General features: G+C 44.4%; 1 protein-coding gene across 4 annotated transcripts in view; it reads right to left on the bottom strand.

Moving 5' to 3' along the window:
• The window catches only part of GPR1 (G protein-coupled receptor 1), a 72,888-nt gene that overhangs the window by 38,672 nt on the left and 9,574 nt on the right, over positions 1-24,642 (bottom strand). The window contains exon 1 of one of the 4 annotated variants that reach the window (XM_040441243.1): positions 16,480-16,524. The exons of 1 other annotated variant lie outside the window; for it this stretch is intronic. The gene's annotated coding sequence lies outside the window, so the exon portion shown is untranslated. Of the gene's footprint in view, positions 1-16,479; positions 16,525-24,642 lie in introns of those variants that run through there. 2 more of the 4 variants (XM_040441244.1, XM_040441242.1) reach the window with 2 other exon arrangements.

Below are 24,642 nucleotides of genomic sequence, written 5' to 3'. Positions count from 1 at the left end.
TGCGGACCCATGAAATGAATGGTTCCGTATACGGTCCGCAAAAAAAATGGAGGGTACTGCATTCCTTTTCCGTATGTCCGTGTTTCTGTTTCCGCAAAAAATACAACATGTCCTATTATTGTCCGCATTACGGACAAGGATAGGACTGTTCTATTAGGGGACAGCTGTTCCGTTCCGCAAATATGGAATGCATACGGATGTTATCCGTATTTTTGCGGATCCATTTTTTGAGGACCGCAAAATACATACGGTCGTGTGCATGAGGCCTTAGTCATGCAACAGTTGCACATTTCACTTGGAGTTGTGTAACATGAGGGTAGGTTCATGCGTCGGTTTTTGCTGGCATTTTTCAGCACTTATGAAATGTTAGTGTCGTTTTATGAACCTGCATTCTTTGGTGCATTTTTTGCAGTAAAAACACCAGCTCCAGATGTCAGCTAAAGGTCTATGGGAAATATGAAATGCAGGACACACAAGTGTAGTTTTGCTAATTAAGTTTTTGTGCATTTTATTTTTATGTCTTTTCAAAAAAACGGAGCATGCTGTAGCCATCATGGCGCTTTTTCAGGCATTTTTATATCACCTTCATTATAGGGGATAAATTCCATGAAAAGAAAGTTAGTGGTAAGACAATGTAGGGGAGGTTTATCAAAACTGGTGTAAAGGAAAACTGGCTCAGTTGCCATTAGCAACCAATCAGATTCCTCCTTTCATTTTCCATAGGAGTTCTGCAAAATAAAAGGTGGAATCTGATTGGTTGCTATGGGCAACTACACCAGTTTTCTTTTACACCAGTTTTAATAAATCTTCTGTGTGGAAAAAATTAATGAAAAAAATGCTGCAAAAACGCAGGTGCTCTAAAAACATACATGCAATTATTCTTGCATATTTATAGCCCCCCAAAAATGTGAGACAAAAATTAGTGTGTGTAGGGACCCTTAGGCCTCTTTTACACGAGCGATACGGATTGTGTCAGGATCTGTTCAGGGAAAAACAGATGGTTTTGCAAGCAAGTGCAATCAGCTTTATCTGCAATTACGTTTAGGCCTCTTTCACATCGCCGTGTGCTGGCCGGGTCCGTGCTGCGGACCACAAGTTGCGGTCCACAATGCACGGGCTATGACCGTGGGGCAGCCGCATGCGGATCTCAGATCCTTTCACTGGAATGGGGTCTGCGATCCGTCCGTTCCGCAAAAAAATAGAAAAAGTTTTATATTTTTGCAGAACTTTTTCCGTGCTTCCGTTCCATTCCGCACCGCATCTCTGGATTTGCAGACCCATTTAAGTGAATGGTTCACATCCGTGATGCTGCATGCGCACGGCTGGTTAAATGTGTATGGCGGAACCGCAGTATGCAGCCCGCAATACGGCCATGGAACGAATACGTTTGTGGGAAAGAGGCTTTAGGCCTCTTTCACACCACCGTATGGCTTTTTTGCAGTCCGTTTTTCACGGATCTGTTGTTCCGTTGTGTTTCCGTTTCTGTTCCGTTTTTGCGTTCTGTTTTTCCGTATGGCATATACAGTAAATTACATAGAAAAAATTGGGCTGGACATAACATTTTCAATAGATAATCATATAGCAGACCCATTCATTTCTGTGGGGTCCACTAAAAATGTGGACAGTACATGATGTCATCCGGTGTGCTGTCTGCATCCATGAGGCAGTTCTGCAAATTATAGAACATGTTCCTATTCTTGTCCATTTTTGGACAATAAGATGGTGTACAATAGGGCCCGCAGAAAGTGTGGGATGCACACAACCAGTATCTGTATTTTGGCAGACTTCAAAGTGGCAATGGCCGCGTGCATGAGCCCTAAGAGGAAGAATGGAGTTCCACTTTTGTATAGAGATGGGTTCATTTACCCAAAGTATTAGCTAGGATTCTGCAAACCCAGAGTATCCAGGCTTCTCTCTGTCTTCTTGAGAATGGATGCTTATTGCATCATCAGCATCAATGAACTGTATGTCTGTCTGAAAAGGAAATACTTGCAGTGGTAGATATGATCAGCCGAGGCAATGTTCATTATTAACATGACACAACACAACATATGGTCGTAGTTTTATCACCCACCCAAAGCAGGCAACGAGAAGTCGGCATCAAGGGAAATGAAGTAATATTTTGGGGGAAGAGATTGGCCCTTGACCAGAAATGGTCTAAGTTTTCAGTTTCCTGCCTGCAGATTGCCTTTAATAAGATACAATACTTGGTATGTGTATAACAAGAGTGTTGTATGCAATTTGTCTTATTTGAATACTTTTAGTACTGGATGTTATTACATTAAGGCTACTTTCACACCTGCGTTAGGTGCGGATCCGTCTGGTATCTGCACAGATGTATCCGCACCTATAATGCAAACGATTGTATCTGTTCAGAACTGATCCATTTGGCATTATGAAGAACAAAGTCAAAACTGATCCGTCCTGACTTAAATTGAAAGTCAATGGGGGACAGATCCGTTTTCAATTGCACCATATTGTGTCAGTGAAAACGATCCGCTCCCATTGACTTATATTGTAAGTCAGGACGGATCCGTTTGGCTCCGCATCGCCAGGCGGACACGAACTGCAAGCAGCGTTTTGGTGTCCGCATCCAGAGCGGAATAGAGGCGGAACGCAGCCAAACTGCATTCAGATCCTTATCCATTCAGAATGCATTAGGGTTAAACTGATCCGTTTTGAACCCGTTGTGAGAGCCCTGAAACGGATCTCACAAACGGAATTCAAAACACCAGTGGGAAAGTAGCCTTACCCAATTGGATATGACTTATATTCTGCATAGAGATGGATACAGGTATGTTGCCTGTCTTGTAATAACTAGAGATGTCCGCGAACATAAAATTTTCCGTTCGCGGACGCAAATTTTCACAAATGTTTCACAAACGGGCGAACCGGGGTGAACCCCCATAGACTTCAATAGGCAGGCGAATTTTAAAACCCACAGGACTCTTTCTGGCCACAATAGTGATAGAAAAGTTGTTTCAAGGGGACTAACACCTGGACTGTGGCATGCCGGAGGGGGATCCATGGCAAAACTCCCATGGAAAATTACATAGTTGACGCAGAGTCGGGTTTTAATCCATAAAGGGCATAAATCACCTAACATTCCTAAATTGTTTGGAATATCGTGCTTTAAAACATCAGGTATGATGTTGTATCGATCAGGTAGTGTAAGGATTACGCCCGCTTCACAGTGACAGACCAAACTCCCCGTTTAACGCACCGCAAACAACCGCAAACAGTCCATTTGCACAACCGCAAACTCCCCATTTGCACAAGGTTGGATACCAAGCTAGCCATGTCCCGTTCCTTGTCCTCACTGATGTCATTGAAGGTCTCTTCCTCCACCCAGCCACGTACAACACCAAGGGTCCCCGAAAGGTGACAACAAGCCCCCTGGGACGCCTGCTGTGGTTGGTCTTCCACCTCCTCAAAGCCACCTTCCTCCTCTGACTCCTCGCCTTCAGACTCCTCTCTCTGTGTTGCCTCTCTCTGCGTTATTATAATGTGTGTTAAGTAGTACTATTCCTATCAGTTTAATCCCTGTTACGTCCCCTATCAGGGGACGTGTATATGGAATCGATTTTAGGAACTGGGAGATGGAAAAAGATGCTTGGTCGGTCCTCCTACGTCCAATTTGGGGCACTGCGCGTGCAATCTACTGTGCCACCAGATAGGAGCGGTGTTTAAGTAGTACTATTCTTATCAGTGTACAGTCATGGCCAAAAGTTTTGAGAATTACTTAAATATTGGAAATTGGAAAAGTTGCTGCTTAAGTTTTTTATAATAGCAATTTGCATATACTTCAGAATGTTATGAAGAGTGATCAGATGAATTGCATAGTCCTTCTTGCCATGAAAATTAACTTAATCCCAAAAAAACCTTTCCACTGCAGTTTCATTGCTGACATTAAAGGACCTGCTGAGATCATTTCAGTAATCGTTCTTGTTAACTCAGGTGAGAATGTTGACGAGCACAAGGCTGGAGATCATTATGTTCAGGCTGATTGGGTTATAAATGGCAGACTTGACATGTTAAAAAGAGGGTGATGCTTGAAATCATTGTTCTTCCATTGTTAACCATGGTGACCTGCAAAGAAACGCGTGCAGCATCATTGCGTTGCATAAAAATGGCTTCACAGGCAAGGATATTGTGGCTACTAAGATTGCACCTCAATCAACAATTTATAGGATCATCAAGAACTTCAAGGAAAGAGGTTCAATTCTTGTTAAGAAGGCTTCAGGGCGTCCAAGAAAGTCCAGCAAGTGCCAGGATCGTCTCCTAAAGAGGATTCAGCTGCGGGATCGGAGTGCCAACACTGCAGAGCTTGCTCAGGAATGGCAGCAGGCAGGTGTGAGCGCATCTGCACGCACAGTGAGGCGAAGACTTTTGGAAGATGGCCTGGTGTCAAGAAGGGCAGCAAAGAAGCCACTTCTCTCCAAAAAAAACATCAGGGACAGATTGATCTTCTGCAGAAAGTATGGTGAATGGACTGCTGAGGACTGGGGCAAAGTCATATTCTCCGATGAAGCCTCTTTCCAATTGTTTGGGGCATCTGGAAAAAGGCTTGTCCGGAGAAGAAAAGGTGAGCGCTACCATGGGTCCTGTGTCATGCCAACAGTAAAGCATCCTGAGACCATTCATGTGTGGGGTTGCTTCTCATCCAAGGGAGTGGGCTCACTCACAATTTTGCCCAAAAACACAGCCATGAATAAAGAATGGTACCAAAACACCCGCCAACAGCAACTTCTTCCAACAATACAACAACAGTTTGGTGAAGAACAATGCATTTTCCAGCACGATGGAGCACTGTGCCATAAGGCAAAAGTGATAACTAAGTAGATCGGGGACCAAAACGTTGACATTTTGGGTCCATGGCCTGGAAACTCCCCAGATCTTAATCCCATTGAGAACTTGTGGTCAATCCTCAAGAGGCGGGTGGACAAACAAAAACCCACTAATTCTGACAAACTCCAAGAAGTGATTATGAAAGAATGGGTTGCTATCAGTCAGGAATTGGCCCAGAAGTTGATTGAGAGCATGCCCAGTCGAATTGCAGAGGTCCTGAAAAAGAAGGGCCAACACTGCAAATACTGACTCTTTGCATAAATGTCATGTAATTGTCGATAAAAGCCTTTGAAACGTATGAAGTGCGTGTAATTATATTTCACTACATCACAGAAACAACTGAAACAAAGATCTAAAAGCAGTTTAGCAGCAAACTTTGTGAAAACTAATATTTGTGTCATTCTCAAAACTTTTGGCCACGACTGTATATGGAATCTATTTTAGGAATTGGGAGATGGAAAAAGATGCTTGGTCGGTCCTCCTACGTCCAATTTGGGGCACTGCGCGTGCAATCTACTGTGCCACCAGATAGGAGTGGTGTGTTAAGTAGTACTATTCCTATCAGTTTAATCCCTGTTACGTCCCCTATCAGGGGACGTGTATGGAATAGATTTTAGACAACCGCAAAGAGTTGTCAATAGTTGACACACTCATGACATAAATTTTATACCTCTATGCGTCAATCTTGGTGCAGTGATGACTGTGCTCGTGCGCACGTTTGGGAGATTGCAGGCGATGGGGGTTTTTCAAAGCCTATGGTCGTGCTGAGGTAGTTCAGTGACAGTTAAGTGACCCAGAAAAAAAATTATTCTGCAGTGTGGGCCCATTGTTGGCCTAGTAGGCTTTAATGATCACCTTAGATGATCACAAAGAAAATTAATGTTTTTTCTATGGAAAATTATCCAGCCGATCGCTTTTGGTCTGTTCACAATGAAGCAACGACCTTATTATCTGGGGTGTGCCAACATTGCCATTGCCAACACACTCCTAGAGGTGGTCGCTTCATTGTGATACGCAAGCCCCTTCACCACAACAAGGTAACGATCACGAAGGGGAATTGACACATGTATGTGCCTTTTTTTTTGGTTTTTGAAGCCACAGTGCAGCACCAGAAGCCTGAAAAATTTGGTATTGTTGCAGCCGCTGCTGTAGCAGCGGCCAGAAAAATTGTGGTTTCCAAGGCAGAAAGTGCCCTAAAACATTGCGGCTTGAACCGTAGTTGGTGGCGGATAAGTCACGCAAGTCATCCGGCATTCAGAGATAAAATACAGCAGCATGTGGACCATTTTTAGCCCAAGGCAGCTCATCTCATCAGGCCTTTTTTAGTCGAATGTATCGCCCACTGTCAGTCCCTTCGGGATCCATTCCTCATTCATCTTAATAAAGGTGAGGTAATCTAGACTTTTTTGACCTAGGCGACTTCTCTTCTCAGTGACAATACCTCCTGCTGCACTGAAGGTCCTTTCTGACAGGACACTTGAAGCGGGGCAGGCCAGAAGTTCTATCTCAAATTGGGATAGCTCAGGTCAAAGGTTAAGCCTGCACACCCAGTAGTCAAAGGATTCATCGCTCCTCAGAGTGTCAATATCTGCAGTTAAGGCGAGGTAGTCTGCTACGTGTCGGTCGACTTGTTCTCTAAGGGTGGACCCCGAAGGGCTGTGGCGATGCATAGGACTTAAAAAGCTCTGCATGTCCTCCATCAAAAACACGTCTGTAAAGCGTCCTGTCCTTGCCGGCGTGGTCGTAGGAGCAGGAGGATTACTTTCACCTCTTCCCCTGTTAGATTCCCGTTGTGCTGTGACATCACCCTTATACGCTGTGTAAAGCATACTTTTTAATTTATTTTGGAACTGCTGCATCCTTTCCGACTTGCGGTAATTCGGTAACATTTCAGGCACTTTCTGCTTATACCGGGGGTCTAGTAGCGTGGCCACCCAGTACAGGTAGTTCTCCTTCAGCCTTTTTATACGAGCGTCCCTCAACAGGCACGACAGCATGAAAGACCCCATTTGCACAAGGTTGGATGCCGAGCTACTCATGTCCCGTTCCTCATCCCCAGTGATCTCACTGAAGGTATGTTCTTCCCCCCAACCCCTTACAACACCACGGGTACCAGCTAGGTGACAACGAGCACCCTTGGATGCCTGTTGTGGTTGGTCTTCCTCCTCCTCTTCAAAGCCACATTCCTCCTCTGACTCCTCTTCCTCACAATCCTCTTCCAGCGTTGCCGCAGGTCCAGCAAGCGATGCTGATAAGGCTGATTCTGGTGGTGATGGTGACCACCACTCTTCCTCTTCCTCTTCACGCTCATCTACGGCCTGATCCAGCACTCTTCGCAGGGCACGCTCCAGGAAAAAAACTAATGTTATGATGTCGCTGATGGTGCCTTCGGTGCGACTGACTAGGTTTGTCACCTCCTCAAAAGGACGCATGAGCCTACAGGCATTGCGCATGAGCGTCCAGTAACGTGGCAAAAAAATTCACAGCTCCGCAGAGGCTCTCCTAGCACCCCGGTCATACAAATACTCATTGACGGCTTTTTCTTGTTGGAGCAGGTGGTCGAACATTAGGAGTGTTGAATTCCAACGTGTCGGGCTGTCGCAAATCAAACGCATCACTGGCATGTTGTTTTGCCGCTGGATATCTGAAAAGTGCGCCATGGCCGTGTAGGAACGCCTGAAATGGCCACACACCTTCCTGGCTTGATGAGGACGTCCTGTAAGCCTGGGTACTTATGCACAAAGCGTTGTACGATCAGATTACACACATGTGCCATGCACGGCACATGTGTCAACTTGCCCAAATTCAATGCCGCCAACAAATTGCTTCCGTTGTCACACACCACTTTGCCGATCTCCAGTTGGTGCGGAGTCAGCCACTGATCCACCTGTGCATTCAGGGCGGACAGGAGTGCTGGTCCGGTGTGACTCTCTGCTTTCAGGCAAGTCAACCCCAAGACGGCGTGACACTGTCGTATCCGGGATGTGGAATAGCCCCTGGGGAGCTGGGGGAGTGACGTTATTGTGGAGCAAGACTCAGCAGGACTCAGCAGAGGATGCAGCCGAGGAGGTTATGGAAGAGGATGGAGTAGGAGGAGTAGAGGAGGTGGCAGCAGGCCTGCCTGCAAGTCGTGGTGGTGTCACCAACTCCTCTGCAGAGCCACGCATTCCATGCTTGGCAGCCGTCAGCAGGTTTACCCAATGCGCAGTGTAGGTGATATACAGTACAGACCAAAAGTTTGGACACACCTTCTCATTCAAAGAGTTTTCTTTATTTTCATGACTATAAAAATTGTAGATTCACACTGAAGGCATCAAAACTATGAATTAACACATATGGAATTATATTCATAACAAACAAGTATGAAACAACTGAAAATATGTCATATTCTAGGTTCTTCAAAGTAGCCACCTTTTGCTTTGATTACTGCTTTGCACACTCTTGGCATTCTCTTGATGAGCTTCAAGAGGTCGTCCCCTGAAATGGTTTTCACTTCATAGGTGTTCCCTGTCAGGTTTAATAAGTGGGATTTCTTGCCTTATAAATGGGGTTGGGACCATCAGTTGCGTTGAGGAGAAGTCAGGTGGATACACAGCTGATAGTCCTACTGAATAGACTGTTAGCTGCTTTTTTCTTGCCATAATACAAATTCAAAGTAAAGAAAAACGAGTGGCCATCATTACTTTAAGAAATGAAGGTCAGTCAGTCAGCCGAAAAATTGGGAAAACTTTGAAAGTAAGGGCTATTTGACCATGAAGGAGAGTGATGGGGTGCTGCGCCAGATGACCTGGCCTCCACAGTCACCGGACCTGAACCCAATCAAGATGGTTTGGGGTGAGCTGGACCGCAGAGTGAAGGCAAAAGGGCCAACAAGTGCTAAGCATCTCTGGGAACTCCTTCAAGACTGTTGGAAGACCATTTCAGGGGACTACCTCTTGAAGCTCATCAAGAGAATGCCAAGAGTGTGCAAAGCAGTAATCAAAGCAAAAGGTGGCTACTTTGAAGAACCTAGAATATGACATATTTTCAGTTGTTTCACACTTGTTTTGTATATAATTCCACTTGTGTTAATTCATAGTTTTGATGCCTTCATAGTCATGAAAATAAAGAAAACTCTTTGAATGAGAAGGTGTGTCCAAACTTTTGGTCTGTACTGTACCTGCCCTGACCGTGCTTTGCAGACCAGGTATCAGTGGTCAGATGGACCCTTGCCCCAACACTGTGTGCCAGACATGCCATTACTTCCTTTTGCACAATCGAGTACAGGTTGGGGATTGCCTTTTGTGCAAAGAAATTTCGGCCAGATACCTTCCACTGCGGTGTCCCAATAGCTACAAATTTTTTGAACGCCTCAGACTCCACCAGCTTGTATGGTAAAAGCTGGCGGGCTAAGAGTTCAGACAAACCAGCTGTCAGACGCCGGGCAAGGGGGTGACTTTGTGACATTGGCTTCTTACGCTCAAACATGTCCTTGACAGACACCTGACTGTGGGCAGATGAGCAGGAACTGCTCAAGGCGAGAGACGGGGTGGCGGATGGTTGATAGGGGGCAAGGAGGACAGCAGTGGTTGACGTGGCTTAAGATGCTGGACCAGGAGGAGGATGGCGGCTTTGAGTTTGTGTGCTGCTTGTACTCATGTGTTGATCCCATAGGCGTTTGTGATGTGTGATCATGTGCCTTCGCAAAGCAGTTGTACCTAGGTGGGTGTTGGACTTCCCACGACTCAGTTTCTTTTGGCACAGGTTGAAAATGGCATCGCTGTTGTCAGAGGCAGACACACAAAAAAAATGCCACACTGCTGAGCTCTGCAATGACGGCATTCCGGTGGTGGCAACAGCATGCGTTGATTGGCGTGCTGTCTGGCTGACCCCGGGTGCCTATGCATGCTGTCTGACTGTGCCACTAGCTCCTTGCGACGACCTCCCCCTGCTTCCAACTCGTCTCCTCCTCCTCTCTGTCTCCCCATCTGAATTTTCCACCTGTTCTTCTTCTCTTCGAGCTGGCACCCACGTGACATCCACGGACACATCGTCATCATCAACCGCTTCACTTGTATCTGACAAATCAGCAAAGGAAGCAGCAGCGGGTACAACATCATCATCACACCGTTCGTCCATGTGTGTAATGCTGCCTGACTGAAACATATCCCTGTTATCTACATCCTCTGGCAATAATGGTTGCGCATCACTCATTTCTTCCAACTGATGTGTAAATAACTCCTCTGACAGATCAAGTGAAGCGGCTGTGGTGCTAGTTTTGGTGGTGGCGGCAGGCGGGCGAGTGGTAACTTGAGAGGTGCCCGAAGCTGAGCTGGAGAAGGATGGTGCGTCAAGGTTCCGAGCGGAAGCTGTAGAAGATTGGGTGTCCTGTGTTAGCCAGTCAACTATGTCCTCAGAACTTTTTGAGTTCAGGGTACGTGGCCTCTAAACACTGGGCATTATTCTAGGGCCAAAGGGAATCACAGGACCACGACGGCCCCTGTGGGGTGGCCTGCCTTTGCCTGTCATTTTTTTTTGATTCGTTAAGTTGTACTATGCGTGCAAGCTACTGTGACACCAGATATGAGTTGCGCTGGTGACACTATGCACTTGCAGCTGGGCCTTAAACACACACAAACACATGTGTGCAACTGACTGTTATTTATTTACAGTCAAAATTGTTGTTTTTATTTAAATGGAATCGAATGTGACACCAGATATGAATGGCGCTGAAGTGACACTATGCGCTTGCAGCTGGGCCTTAAACACACAAACACGTGTGTGCAACTGGCTGCTATTTATTCAGTCAAAATTGTTGTTTTTCTTTAAATGGAATCGAATGTGACACCAGATATGAGTTGCGCTGGTGACACTGTGCACTTGTAGGGCATGAAACACACGCGCGTGCCGGCAACTTACTGCTATTATATTACAGTCAAAAAAGTTATAATTTTTTTAAAAATGCAAGCTACTGTGACACCAGATATGAGTGGTGGCACTGGGCAAGTGGGCACAGTATACGCTGTGAGCCTGACACACACGCTGGCAGGCAGGCAACTGCAATTGGATTACAGAGAAAAAAAAAGAAGCAGACTGATGTTATAGCCCTAAAAAGGGCTTTTTGGGGTGCTGTCCTTACAGCAGAGATCAGAAGAGTCCTTCAGGACTGCAGTGGACACTGAATACACTGGCCTAGCTATCGATTTCCCTATTAAATCAGCAGCAGCTACACTGTCCCTCCTCTCACTAAGAATGCAGCTTCCGAATGAATCTAAAATGGATGCTGTCCAGGAGGTGGGAGGGTCTGCTGCTGATTTGCTGGAATGTGTCTGCTGACTGTGAGGTACAGGGTCAAAGTTTACACAATGATGACGAATAGGGGGCGGACCGAACATCGCATATGTTCGCCCGCCGCGGCGAACAAGCGATGTTCGCCGGGAACTATTCGCCGGCGAATAGTTCGGGACATCTCTAGTAATAACCAGATTGTGAATTAAAATACTAGCACAGTGACTAATGTGTGGCAGCACCCTTATATATTCAGAAAATCACTGGCTCATGAACATTACCCTTTTATGCATGAGACATATATTTATTGCCAAGGACAAGATTGAACTTGGGAAAGGCTGATTGCACATGACAGAATCTAATCCTTTTCTTTTTAGAACCAAAAAAGAAAGCCTCAATGTACAACCATAAGTCAGGGCAAGGGATGAGTAACCATATAAACCTATAGTGTTGTTAAACAAACAAAATAATGCCCAAAATATTCCAAAAATATATTTTATTTAATTGTAATAAACATATCATGATTTATAAAATATTCGAGATAGCAAAAAAATAAAAAAAAGTATGTAGAATCAGCAGGAAACCGGATGCCGCAATCCACTGGCCAGTGTCGCTGCTACCCACCAGAAGATGGAAAACATGTCAAGTATGCCAGTGATATATATATCGGGGTCATTCACAGCATAGTGTAACTATTCTGAAATGTAATACATATGGTCATCACCCTGGTACATAACCACTAGATGAAGCTCAACTCAACTCAAAGTGTAGTTAAAGAAATAGAGGGGAAGATAAAGCCCTCACACAAATGAAAAACACACACAAAACCTTATAATAAAGGATGTGGAGGAGCTCATCTGTGGACTTCAGATAGAAAGTTGAAACATACCATGAGACATGATGGAGGGTAAAGGCAGCAGGCACGGGACAGGCTAGGAACCTCGACACGCGTTTCGCCTCAGCCTCGTCAAGAGGTCAGGATGCATGAGACATATATTTATTGCCAAGGACAAGATTGAACTTGGGAAAGGCTGATTGCACATGACAGAATCTAATCCTTTTCTTTGCCCTAAAAATAAAAACCGCCATGTGTATGAGCCCTTAATCTGCACATATTTATAAAAAAGCTTGTCCATCTAGGGTGACCATGAACAAAGTGTGTGGAAGACAAAACGTGAAAAGGGGCATCCATGCACAAGGAAGACTGCATAAGAAATACTGGGGCAGACTTGCTAACCCTATACAGAACTGTGCAAAATATTTAGACAGGTGCGGAAAAAAGTCTGCAGAGTAGGAATGCTTTTAAAAATAGTTTATTTTTATCATATTTATCAAAGTTAATGAACAAAAGAAAAATCTAAATCAAATCAATATCTGGCGTGACCACCCGTTGCCTTTAAAACACCATCAGTTCTTCATCAGTACATTCATTAGTACATTTATACACAGTTTTAGAAGGAACTCAACAGGGAGGTTGTTCTTAGAGAACTAATCACAGATCTTCTGTGGTTGTAGAATTGCTCAAATCCTTCTGTCTCTTCACGTAAACCCAGACAGACTTGATGATGTTGAGATCAGGGCTCAGTTGAGCCATATCATCACTTTCAGGACTCCTTGTTCTTTACGCTGAAGATAGTTCTTCATGACATTGGCTTTATGTTTGGGGTTGTTGTCCTGTTGCAGAATACATTTGGAGCCAATCAGATGTCTCTCTGATGGTATTACATGATGGATAAGTATATGCCTGTATTTCTACGCATTAAGGACACTATTAATCCTGACCAAATCCTCAACTCCATTTCCAGAAATACAACCCCATGCAGTGAGACTATGCAGCTTTCTTCCAGAGAAGGTTGGGATGGTGAACTCACTAAAAAGAAGAGCTTGCATGCATTTCCTCTTAAAATATACTCTCAAGAATTTTTGGTGATGTAAATTTTCCACATCACTGTAAAAAAAATCCTGCAGTTTTCTAATAATAGGCTGACAATGCCTGTTCTGAATAGATCAGCTTTCAGTAATCATCCCATTAGCATCACAGGTAGGATTGCAATAACAGGTATCTATATATAAATAAAGGCTCATGCACACGACCGTACTCTATGTATTTTGTGGTCCTCAAAACACTGATTCACAAAAAATACGGATTACATCTGTGTGCATTCCATATTTTTCAGAACGGAACCGCTGGCCCCTAATAGAGCAGTCCTATTCTTGTCCGTGATGTGGACAATAGTAGGATATGTTCTATTTTTTTGCAGAACGGACTTACGGGAACGGACTGCACACGGAATAACTTCCGTTTTTTATTTTGCGGACCTGTTGAAATGAATGGTTCCGCACCTCTGCAAAGGTCCCAGGACATGTCACACTCTCTCATATAGGTCAATGAACATCTCATGTGGCTGCTCCAAGGCATATCTGTAATTGCTCAAGCAAAATGGCTGCCCCTATAATCATGTACAGAAAATGTAATTTTAAAAACTCTACAGAAAATAAAAACAGCTTAGAAAAAAGGATGTGTTTCACATGTGGGTTTTAATTAGTAAAAATTTTTTTTTATATATATATATATATATATATATATATATACATACACCTAAAGAATTATTAGGAACACCATACCAATACAGTGTTGGACCCCCTTTTGCCTTCAGAACTGCCTTAATTCTACGTGGCATTGATTCAACAAGGTGCTGATAGCATTCTTTAGAAATGTTGGCCCATATTGATAGGATAGCATCTTGCAGTTGATGGAGATTTGAGGGATGCACATCCAGGGCACGAAGGTCCCGTTCCACCACATCCCAAAGATGCTCTATTGGGTTGAGATCTGGTGACTGTGGGGGCCATTTTAGTACAGTGAACTCATTGTCATGTTCAAGAAACCAATTTGAAATGATTCGAGCTTTGTGACATGGTGCATTATCCTGCTGGAAGTAGCCATCAGAGGATGGATACATGTTCTCATTCTGTTTACGCCAAATTCGGACTCTACCATTTGAATGTCTCAACAGAAATCGAGACTCATCAGACCAGGTAACATTTTTCCAGTCTTCAACAGTCCAATTTTGGTGAGCTCGTGCAAATTGTAGCCTCTTTTTCCTATTTGTAGTGGAGATGAGTGGTACCCGGTGGGGGTCTTCTGCTGTTGTAGCCCATCCGCCTCAAGGTTGTGCGTGTTGTGGCTTCACAAATGCTTTGCTGCATACCTCGGTTGTAACGAGTGGTTATTTCAATCAACGTTGCTCTTCTATCAGCTTGAATCAGTCGGCCCATTCTCCTCTGACCTCTAGCATCCACAAGGCATTTTCGCCCACAGGACTGCCGCATACTGGATGTTTTTCCCTTTACACACCATTCTTTGTAAACCCTAGAAATGGTTGTGCGTGAAAATCCCAGTAACTGAGCAGATTGTGAAATACTCAGACCGGCCCGTCTGGCAGCAACAACCATGCCACGCTCAAAATTGCTTAAATCACCTTTCTTTCCCATTCTGACATTCAGTTTGGAGTTCAGGAGATTGTCTTGACCAGGACCACCCCCCTAAATGCATTGAAGCAACTGCCATGTGATTGGTTGACTAGATAATTGCAATAATTAGAAATAGAACAGGTGTTCCTAATAATTCTTTAGGTGAGTGTATATATATTACAGTACAGACCAAAAGTTTGGACACACCTTCTCATTCAAAGAGTTTTCTTTATTTTCATGACTATGAAAATTGTAGATTCACACTGTAGGCATCAAAACTATGAATTAACACATGTGGAATTATATACATAACAAACAAGTGTGAAACAACTGAAAATATGTAATATTCTAGGTTCTTCAAAGTAACCACCTTTTGCTTTGATTACTGCTTTGCACACTCTTGGCATTCTCTTGATGAGCTTCAAGATGTAGTCCCCTGAAATGGTTTTCACTTCACAGGTGTGCCCTGTCAGGTTTAATAAGTGGGATTTCTTGCCTTATAAATGAGGTTGGGACCGTCAGTTGCGTTGAGGAGAAGTCAGGTGGATACACAGCTGATAGTCCTACTGAATAGACTGTTAGAATTTGTATTATGGCAGGAAAAAAGCAGCTAAGTAAAGAAAAATGAGTGGCCATCATTACTTTAAGAAATGAAGGTCAGTCAGTCAGTCAGCCGAAAAATTGGGAAAACTTTGAAAGTAAGGGCTATTTGACCATAAAGGAGAGTGATGGGGTGCTGCGCCCGATGACCTGGCCTCCACAGTCACCGGACCTGAACCCATTCGAGATGGTTTGGGGTGAGCTGGACCGCAGAGTGAAGGAAAAAGGGCCAACAAGTGCTAAGCATCTCTCGGAACTCCTTCAAGACTGTTGGAAGACCATTTCAGGGGACTACCTCTTGAAGCTCATCAAGAGAATGCCAAGAGTGTGCAAAGCAGTAATCAAAGCAAAAGGTGGCTACTTTGAAGAACCTAGAATATTACATATTTTCAGTTGTTTCACACTTGTTTGTTATGTATATAATTCCACATGTGTTAATTCATAGTTTTGATGCCTTCATAGTCATGAAAATAAAGAAAACTCTTTGAATGAGAAGGTGTGTTCAAACTTTTGGTCTGTACTGTATATATATATATATATATATATATATAGTTGAGGTATGCATCCATAGACATCTATGCACATACTGTACAGTGCATCCATAAATAAAATATCTATACATACACTTATACGTACATATTTTTAGTTTCCATAACCATAGTATCCATACATAGACAGTGTGTGGAATATGGTAATTGAGGTAATCCTAATTTTCCTTTATATCTCTTTTGTCATATCTTTTAACAGCAATAAATCACTGAACACAACCATGAATGCAGGATTTGATGTTTTCTTCTCAGGGATTTCTGCTTTCTTAACTAGAATGGAGAAGCATGACCCCATTCACTAATCGTCAATTATTGAAAAGCTGAAAAAATTCTGCTGGCAAAAGAACCAAACTACTTACAACATGATGGACTGATGCCAGACTGTTTGTGCACCGCCAGACAGGGCTAGATAAACTGTATTACAGGAAGGATGTGGATGGAAAGTGTCCATTCCACGTAGCTGAGTTAGGCCTCTTTCACATGAGCATGACGGATTAGGGCTGGATGCGTTCAGGGTGCGTTTAGTGAAACTCGCACCATTTTGCAAGCAAGTTCAGTCAGTTTTGTCAGTAGTTCCGGACCAGGGGCGAAGCCGTAGGGGGAGGCCATCATGACGATGGTTAGGTTAGTGAGGGAGAGGCAAGCAAGGGTTAAGTGTAGGAGGCAGTGGCGTGACCAGGGTGTTTGGCACCCGGGGCGGGTCATTTCTCTGGCACCCCTTCCCCAATACTTAACCACATACCTCTTACATCCAGGGACATCTCCTGTCATGTAGACCTTCTCTTTCCTCTTCGCCTCAGTTAGACCGCCATGAGAAATTCTTTCAGCCGCATCTCGTCTCTACAGAGTTTGTAACACAGACACGTTAGATTTGTCAATTTTTCTATCAACCTCCTCATCCTGGTGTCCCCACAGTGTCATCCTGCTGCCACCCCCAATACTGTGCCCGTTGTGCCCTCTAATGCCCCAGGTACTATTCTGCTGAAAAAATAGTGACCCTAATAGACATAATTGGGGTCCTTTATCAAACTGGTTTAATGTAGAACTGGATTTCCAAAAGAGCTGTCAAATATGAAAGGTGGAATCTGATTGGTTGCTATGGGCAACTAAGCCAGTTCTACTTTACACCAGTTTGATAAATGACCCCAAATGTTCCTATAGTGTCTAGAGCAGCTATAATGTCCCCTAGAGTGCCCCCAGTAATAATAACACCCTATATTGTGCTCCAGGCAATGATCCCTGTATAGTGTCCCCAGAAATAATAGAATGGCCCCTACAGTGCCTCCCCAATAGAAAGGCCCCCATGCTGCCCCCACACAGTAATTTCCCCCACACTGCCCCCCACACAGTAGTGTCCCCTACGCTGCCCCCCACACAGTAGTGTCCCCCACGCTGCCCCCCACACAGTAGTGTCCCCCACGCTGCCCCCCACACAGTAGTGTCCCCCACACTGCCCCCCACACAGTAGTGTCCCCCACACTGCCCCCCACACACACAGTAGTGTCCCCCCTGCGGGGCAGGGAACTATGTGCTCCGTCCCTGCCCCGCCGCAGTATGCGGGACTGGGTCACGGGTGTCAGCGCTTCACAATGAGCGCTTCCATCTGTATTGATGGAAGCACTCATTGCTTCTGGGCCTGCTGGCACCCCCGTCAGAGCCGGCACCCTGTACGCACCGTGCCCCCCCCCCCCCCCCCCCCCCGGGCACGCCACTGGTAGGAGGCAGTTGGGAGGGGGGCAGAGTTTTCGCTATGGTAACAGAGTAGGGGTGGGCGGGCTAGTGGGCTTAAGTGAGTAGAAGTAGTCGGAGCAAGGCGCCATTTTATGCAGACAGCCAGGTGAACTCCTACCCTCCCGACCTATGGGTGCTTAGAGTTGGGTAGGTGTGGTATTTTTGTTTTAGGCAGAGAGGGGATATATATATATGTATATGTATACAGTACAGACCAAAAGTTTGGACACACCTTCTCATTCAAAGAGTTTTCTTTATTTTCATGACTATGAAGGCATCAAAACTATGAATTAACACATGTGGAATTATATACATAACAAACAAGTGTGAAACAACTGAAAATATGTCATATTCTAGGTTCTTCAAAGTAGCCACCTTTTGCTTTGATTACTGCTTTGCACACTCTTGGCATTCTCTTGATGAGCTTCAAGAGGTAGTCCCCTGAAATGGTCTTCCAACAGTCTTGAAGGAGTTCCCAGAGATGCTTAGCACTTGTTGGCCCTTTTGCCTTCACTCTGCGGTCCAGCTCACCCCAAACCATCTCGATTGGGTTCAGGTCCGGTGACTGTGGAGGCCAGGTCATCTGGCGCAGCACCCCATCACTCTCCTTCATGGTTAAATATCCCTTACTTTCAAAGTTTGCCCAATTTTTCGGCTGACTGACTGACCTTCATTTCTTAAAGTAATGATGGCCACTCGTTTTTCTTTACTTAGCTGCTTTATTCTTGCCATAATACTAATTCTAACAGTCTATTCAGTAGGACTACCAGCTGTATATCCACCTGTCTTCTCCTCAATGCAACTGATGGTCCCAACCCCATTTATAAGGCAAGAAATCCCACTTATTAAACCTGACAGGGCACACCTGTGGGGGGAAAACATTTCAGGGGACTACCTCTTGAAGCTCATCAAGAGAATGCCAAGAGTGTGCAAAGCAGACAATGAACGGCTTCCCCGATCTCAGCACACAATGGTACTGCTATATGGAAAATGCAACTCTCGTTAGTGCGCAAATGTGGCACATTTCCATGCCTTTGCTTAAATTTTACTCTTCTGGGCTCTGTCCCTGGAAGTGTCGATGTGGGACTTCTCACCAAGCAAGCAAGGGTACTGCTTTATGGCAAAATTTAAGGCCCCTTTCACACGAGCGAGTATTCCGCGCGGATGCGATGCGGGAGGTGAACGCATTGCACCCGCACTGAATACTGACCCATTCATTTCTATGGGGCTGTGCACACGAGCGGTGATTTTCACGCATCACTTTTGCGTTGCGTGAAAATCGCAGCATGCTCCTCTTTGTGCGTTTTTTCACGTAACGCAGGCCCCATAGAAATGAATGGGGTTGCGTGAAAATCGCAAGCATCCGCAAGCAAGTGCGGATGCGGTGCGATTTTCACGCACGGTTGCTGGGAGACGATCGGGATGGAGACCCGAACCTTATTATTTTCCCTTATAACATGGTTATAAGGGAAAATAATAGCATTCTGAATACAGAATGCATAGTAAAACAGGGCTGGAGGGGTTAAAAAAAATAAAAAATCATTTAACTCACCTTAATCCACTTGCTCGCGATGCCCGTGATTCACCATGGTAAAAGATCATGTGACGTACCATGTGATGACCAGAGTGACGTCATCCCAGGTCCTTAAACTATAGTTAATGCTCTCCACAGGTCCTATACAGTAAAAGAGTCAGACGGAGATGCCGGGCATCGCGAGCAAGTGGATTAAGGTGAGTTAAATGATTTTTTATTTTTTTTAACCCCTCCAGCCCTGTTTTACTTAGCATTCTGTATTCAGAATGCTCTTATTTTCCCTTATAACCATGTTATAAGGGAAAATAATACTATTTACAGAACACCGATCCCAAGCCCGAACTTCTGTGAAGAAGTTCGGGTTTGGGTACCAAACACGCGCGATTTTTCTCACGCGAGTGCAAAACGCATTACAATGTTTTGCACTCGCGCGGAAAAATCGCAGGTGTTCCCGCAACGCACCCGCACATTTTTCCGCAACGCCCGTGTGAAAGAGGCCTAACTCTTGTCAGTCTGCAAATGTGGTGTAATTCTGGACCTTCACTTGTGCGCAAATGGGGCGCACAATCTACATTTTTCAAACCGGCACCTGGATCTGAATACCTTTTTAATTGCATGTAATTACATATTTATGACAGCCATTGAGTTATTCAATAAAATGTATCTGTATAGCCCCACCTACTGTTTGTTCTTTTTCTTATTTTTTGTCTGTCTCACTGAGCTGGTTGAATGTGCTATGCAATTTGTGGTCCCCAATGCACAGGCATCATCCGTGCAGCTGCCGCAACGGATCCAGACCCATTCAACTAGAATGGGTCTGTGATCCATCCGCACAGCAAAAAAATAGAACACGTTCTATTTTTTTGCAGTGCGGCGGCACGGACAGAAACCCCATGGAGGCACTGCATAGTACTTCCGTGGGATTCTCTGCCTCTGTTCCGCACAGCTCCTTTCGGATTGTGGACCCATTCAAGAGAATGGGTCCTCATCCGAGATGGGGGTGCACACGGCCGGTGCCCGCACATTGCGGATCTGCTGTTTGCGGGCCACAATATGGGCACGGCTGGGCAACAGCCGTGTGCATGAGCCCTTACAAGGAGAGAGCTGCAGTAGAAATGACACACCCTCTGAGTTGCCAGCCTGAAGATAATCTAGCAGAGCAACTGGAGCAGTGAATGGGGAGATCTCTGGATCCATGTGAGGTACAGGGCTGGTTCTAGCTTTGCTAAAAAGGTATTGTCATGTACTATATGATGTCTGATTTTCATTTTTTACATCAATCATGACGTAAGCCCTTTATATTTTATTGTTCTGGGCTCAGACGGTGTTAGTGTGGGACTTTTTGCCAAGCAAGCAAGGATACTGCTGCTATATAGAAAATGTTACTTTTGTTGGTCTGCAAATGTGGCACACTTTCACCTGGCCCGGGCGGTGATATGGGACTCTTGGCCAGTCATGTAAGAGTTCTGCTGCTATATGGAAAATTAAACTCTCATCAGTCAGCAAATGTGGCACACTTCATGCCTTTGCCTAAATTTTATTTTTCTGAACTCTGGCTCGGGCGGTGTGGGTAAGACTCCTATGGGCAGGCATTCTGACCCTGTTAAGGCATAATTTCTGGATGCTTGGTTCCCTAACAAGCCACTCCTTTTTTTTTATCCCATAACACTGTGTCTTTAATCACCATCAGCCTCTGATAAGGGACAATTATTGGAAGCTTGGAAATATGAAAAATCAGAACCGACACAGTGAGTTTTTAAACACACTGTTAGTTAACTCCATCAAACATGCGTTTGCCAATAGCTGTGTACGCCACTCTGACATGATTTGTTATTGCTTTGGGAGGGGGGAGAGAAAATAAAATAATAATTATAAGGGATAACATGCTTTCCTAAAAATTCTGTGCCCTAGGAGACTAGCGGGTTTTATATACCAATTTTCTGGGAAATTGCAGCCCCTTTGGTTTGGGTAGAATCAATAAGGGTCCAAACTGAACTTTTAAAAGAAATTCAGTGAATCTGCATCTAATCTCAAAAGGTTCACTCATCTCTACCAAATAGCAGTCATTTTTTGTAATAGCCAAAACATAAGTAACATTATTAGTAGCAGAGATAAGCAAATCTTTAGAAATTCTCCTCTTCATTGATTCTCCAAAATACAAATGACTTTGCTGTGAATCTCCAAGCTGATGAATGAAGCCTACTGTTTCTAATTAGGAATAACAAATAATAGATTAACAGTGTGCTAGTCATGGCTGAACTTCCCTGTCTGTCACACTTTATATTTAGAAAAAGAAACTTCCTTTATCTCCTCTATGTGATAATTGTACACATTGTATACATTTCAGGAGAGACTTGTTTAACCACAGTGATTAAATGGAGCCCATTGTTACAGCAGTTATGATAAGATGGGTGGTATAGTGTTTAAAAAAATCATGTTTATTTGCTTAGAAAACTTTCCTGCCAGATGTACTAGTATATAAAGGCAGGCTGTGTTTAGAAGTGTGTGCTCTGTAGACTGCTTTTATACAGAGGCATCCAGTGAAAAATATATAGCACAGGGTATGCGTTCTAACATGAGAACATATGGCTGATGGCCGAGACTGTTTTCCTATACATCTATTGGATGTATACGTCAAGCACTCCGCCCTATGTATACCTTCCATGAAGACTATTCAGACATTGCAGAATATTTCCAACGTGCATCTATACATTGAAGGGGTGAAATGTTTAGTGAAAATCCACAGCATTTCCACAATAGAATATGCATGAGCCAAATTTGTAAGATCTGTAAGAATGCTTGTTTTTCTGTGCAGAAAATTTCCATTTTACGTGAATGGTGTTTTCAAAATCCCATCCATATGTATTTGGGTGATTTTGAGTAGTGATGAGCGGCAGGGGATATATTCGAATTCGCGATATTTCACAAATATTTGGGTGAATATTCGTCATATATTCGCGAATTCGAGATTATTTTCTTGATTGCAAAAAATCGACAATGTAATATTCGCGTAATGCTTGCGAAATACAGGCGTGGGTCACTTTTACTACATTTTCCAAGCTGCTAGAAGTTTCCCGAGACTGGAGAAAATGGTTGGCTTTATATGCAGTTAGAGTGCTCCAATATATTTGCGATTGCACTAATGATGCAAAGATTTTGGCGCAATACGTGAAACTTCACATTTTAGCAGGTCTCCATGCATGTATGGAAAGCAGAACATATCACACTACCTAACACACTGCACTGGAACCTATCAGCTACACTATATCAGGATATAACCTACACTGACTATCTCCCACTAACTATCTGTGTTATATACACTCACCTAAAGAATTATTAGGAACACCTGTTCTATTTCTCATTAATGCAATTATCTAGTCAACCAATCACATGGCAGTTGCTTCAATGCATTTAGGGGTGTGGTCCTAGTCAAGACAATCTCCTGAACTCCAAACTGAATGTCAGAATGGGAAAGAAAGGTGAGTTAAGCAATTTTGAGCGTGGCATGGTTGTTGGTGCCAGACGGGCCGGTCTGAGTATTTCACAATCTGCTCAGTTACTGGGATTTTCACGCACAACCATTTCTAGGGTTTACAAAGAATGGTGTGAAAAGGGAAAAACATCCAGTATACGGCAGTCCTGTGGGCAAAAATGCCTTGTGGATGCTAGAGGTCAGAGGAGAATGGGCCGACTGATTCAAGCTGATAGAAGAGCAACGTTGACTGAATTAACCACTCGTTACAACCGAGGTATGCAGCAAAGCATTTGTGAAGCCACAACACGCACAACCTTGAGGCGGATGGGCTACAACAGCAGAAGACCCCACCAGGTACTACTCATCTCCACTACAAATAGGAAAAAGAGGCTACAATTTGCACGAGCTCACCAAAATTGGACTGTTGAAGACTGGAAAAATGTTGCCTGGTCTGATGAGTCTCGATTTCTGTTGAGACATTCAAATGGTAGAGTCCGAATTTGGCGTAAACAGAATGAGAACATGTATCCATCCTCTGATGGCTACTTCCAGCAGGATAATGCACCATGTCACAAAGCTCGAATCATTTCAAATTGGTTTCTTGAACATGACAATGAGTTCACTGTACTAAAATGGCCCCCACAGTCACCAGATCTCAACCCAATAGAGCATCTTTGGGATGTGGTGGAACGGGAGCTTCATGCCCTGGATGTGCATCCCTCAAATCTTCATCAACTGCAAGATGCTATCCTATCAATATGGGCCAACATTTCTAAAGAATGCTATCAGCACCTTGTTGAATCAATGCCACGTAGAATTAAGGCAGTTCTGAAGGCAAAAGGGGGTCCAACACCGTATTAGTATGGTGTTCCTAAATTCTTTAGGTGAGTGTATATATAAGCTATCTAACTATGTAGAGTGGAAAGCACAGACATAGCAATGACACTGCTGTCTCTCAGAACTTTAAAAACTACAGAAAATGGCTGCTGGGGAGTTTCTTATATAGTAAGGGGTAGGCAACTTTCCTATTGGTTGCTAGGAATGTTGCTAAGCTCAGACAAAGACATTGCAGCCTTCTCATTGGCCCACAAGCAAGAAGGGAAGTTACTGATGAAAAAAAAATCTAGAATATTCAAAATTACGAATATATATTCTATATTCTTGTAACGGTCGCGTACACACACACACAGGGGGGAGGGAAGTGACCACTGCGCTCCACCCTTACCCCTGGCCCTGCCTACTTGCCTCGCGAGTCCTAATGACAGGGGACAACTGGACGGCAATCCCTAACTTGGAGTAAGTGCAGGGATGACAGACAGACAAACAACAGGACGTGAACGGACCGAGTCAATACCAGGAAAGCTGCAAAGTACAAATGGAGCAAGCAGAGAATTGTCAGGAGAAGCCGGGGTCATAAATACCAGGAGAGCAGAGAAGTACAAGAGGAGTCCTAAGAGAGTAGTCAGGTGGGAGCCGAGGTCACAATACCAGGACGGATGCGCAGTACAGGAGGATCAGGCAAAAGGATGGTCAAGGAACAGGATCAGGTAAGTATTCAGCAGTCCAACAAATACCAGGAACCTAGAAATTAACAGGCAACCTGTAGCCAGCAGGCTGCCTGTATTTATAGTGGGGAGTGAGGGTCATGTGACGTCGCCAGCGTCACATGACCGACAGACCAACCAGTCGAGCACCGAGTGATCAGCTCGGCGCTCAAGGCAGACTTAGGAGCAAGGAGGCACCCAGCTAGTAAAGCCGCCCTGGGAATGAGGTCAAACACAGAACCTCATTCCAAAAGCTAAGCAACAGTTCTGCGGGCAATGGGGGACCGAGTGCACCTTCGGAACCCCGTGACAGTACCCCCCCTTTTACGAGGGGCCACCGGACCCAAGACTTCAGGCGATGGCTTTTCAGGGTGTTCTAAATGAAATTTACGAACAAGTCTAGGAGCATGAACCTCCCTGGCAGGTACCCAAGATCTCTCTTCAGGTCCATACCCCTTCCAGTGAATCAGGTACTGCAAGGAATTACGCACTTTCCTGACATCCACTATTTTAGACACCACATACTCGACAGCATCATTAACAAGAACTGGCGGAGGCGAGGCTTTTGATGGTACTACCGGTTCAAAATATTTTTTAAGCAGAGATTTATGGAACACATTA

Source organism: Bufo bufo, chromosome 7 (assembly GCF_905171765.1).
Source record: "Bufo bufo chromosome 7, aBufBuf1.1, whole genome shotgun sequence".
NCBI classification, from domain to species: domain Eukaryota; kingdom Metazoa; phylum Chordata; class Amphibia; order Anura; family Bufonidae; genus Bufo; species Bufo bufo.
This window is presented reverse-complemented; position numbering and strand designations above follow the sequence as displayed.